Consider the following 1,827-nt stretch of genomic DNA (forward strand, 5'->3'; position numbering starts at 1 on the left):
CATCTTAAGAGAGGAGGGGGCCGTGTGCATCCACCATCTGGGGTCCCCTCCTCTCTCCCCGGCAGCCAACTGACATGGCTGGCCGGCCACCACAGCACCAGTAGACTCTGGTCACTAGAGTGTGCCCAAAGTCTACTGCGCATGCGCAAAATGCCATAAAAATGGCCGTGGGGGCCATTTTCCAGCATTTTGAGCAGCACTGAGACCCCCGATGCGGGGCCTCGGAGAGGTAAGTTTTAGATAATATGGGTGCAGGGTGTGAGATGCGCCCCCCCCCCTGGACCCCTGAAGAAAGGTAATAACAACTGGCATTCATTACTCACACTCAGCTACCTTACTCACATTTACCACATTTACCTAATGCAGAATTATGAAGACAATGGTTTGCAAGGTTTGATCATTTTATTGAAGCTATGGGGGTAACTACTGACAGCAAAAAGAAAAGCATGATTCTTATCAGTGCTGGCCCCAAGATTTATGAACTTTATGATACTATGACAGAGACAGAAACCAAGGACTATACCAAATGCAGGGACTCTGGCTGCATTTTGGAGCAAAATAGGCAGTCAAAATCACATTCCAAATACCTGTTCAGGACAGCTATGCAACTACAAACTGAGGGCCTGATTCAGTTGGGAATAGAGATAGAGATACCACTTAACTGTATGCCAGGACAAACCATGTTGCAATGTAAGAGGTGTAAATACATACATTTTTTTTGCATGTAGGGTAAATACTGGTTGCTTTTACATGTAGCCCACAAATACTGCATAGCTTTATTATTACTCTACAATTTAGATGTTAGTTTGGACACCTCCCTCCCAAAGCTAAATATCTCTGCACATTTTAAATCTGCCCCACCTGCAGTGCAGCATGGTTTCACTAAGATGATCAGTTGAGAGAGATATCTCTCTCTATTCCCAACTCTGAATCTGTTGATGCATATATTATTACTAGATTAAGGAGTCTTGCCAGAAGATGTCAGTTCCATGATGTTGAAGATGAAATTAAGCAGCAGCTAATTGCGTTTGGCACATGTGGAAAGTTGCGCAGACGTGCTCTTAAATCTGAAATGACACTGACAGAGCTGTAGCAATATGCTAGAAGTCTTGAACTTTCAGAAACACATGCTAAGGACATGGAGAGGGGCATGAACCAGCTGGAAGTGTGCAATAAATGACATACTGACACGTGGCTATCTGGAGTCGAGTAAATCTAGATCATGTTACAAGTGTGGGCGCTCCTATCCACATTCAGGAGACTGTCCTGCCACTTGTAAAATTTGCACTGCATGTGGCAAACTGAATAACTTTTCCTCTGTTTGCAAATCCAAGGAAACCAAATCTACACCCAAACAATCTACTCAGCAGTTTAAATCTAGTAGAAAGACAGTACATTGTGTAGATCAACATTCTACATCGTCTCCAACTGCAGAATCATCTGACAGTAATACTATGCTAGAAGTCTTTATCTACATGATTCATCAGGTCGGCAAAAACTGACATCACCCTAGACAACACCTCTGTTGAATTTCCAACAGATTTCCGTGGTTCTGTAAATCTAATGGATGATACCAGTTTCAAGAAGCTGCATGGCAAGGTGGTTTTGTATCCAACATCTGTAAAAATATTCACTTATGGTAATAAATTACCCCTTTCCCTACAAGGTTCTTTTGACATTATTGCATGCAAAAATAAAAAAATGACAAAAGCATTATTTTTTGTCACTAGATATGCAAGAGGCAATCTTTTGGGATTTGATACTGCATCAGAATTGGGTCTTATACAAATTGTGGCCCATACTCACAATTACACTCCTGTCATACTG

General features: G+C 42.1%; 1 pseudogene; it reads left to right on the plus strand.

Moving 5' to 3' along the window:
* Positions 1-211: 211 nt before the first annotated feature.
* LOC148479108 (uncharacterized) lies at positions 212-1,502 on the plus strand (annotated as a pseudogene).
* Positions 1,503-1,827: the final 325 nt, after the last annotated feature.

This window comes from Taudactylus pleione, unplaced genomic scaffold (genome assembly GCF_031769625.1).
Source record: "Taudactylus pleione unplaced genomic scaffold, aTauple2 ptg000637l, whole genome shotgun sequence".
Lineage (NCBI taxonomy): Eukaryota > Metazoa > Chordata > Amphibia > Anura > Myobatrachidae > Taudactylus > Taudactylus pleione.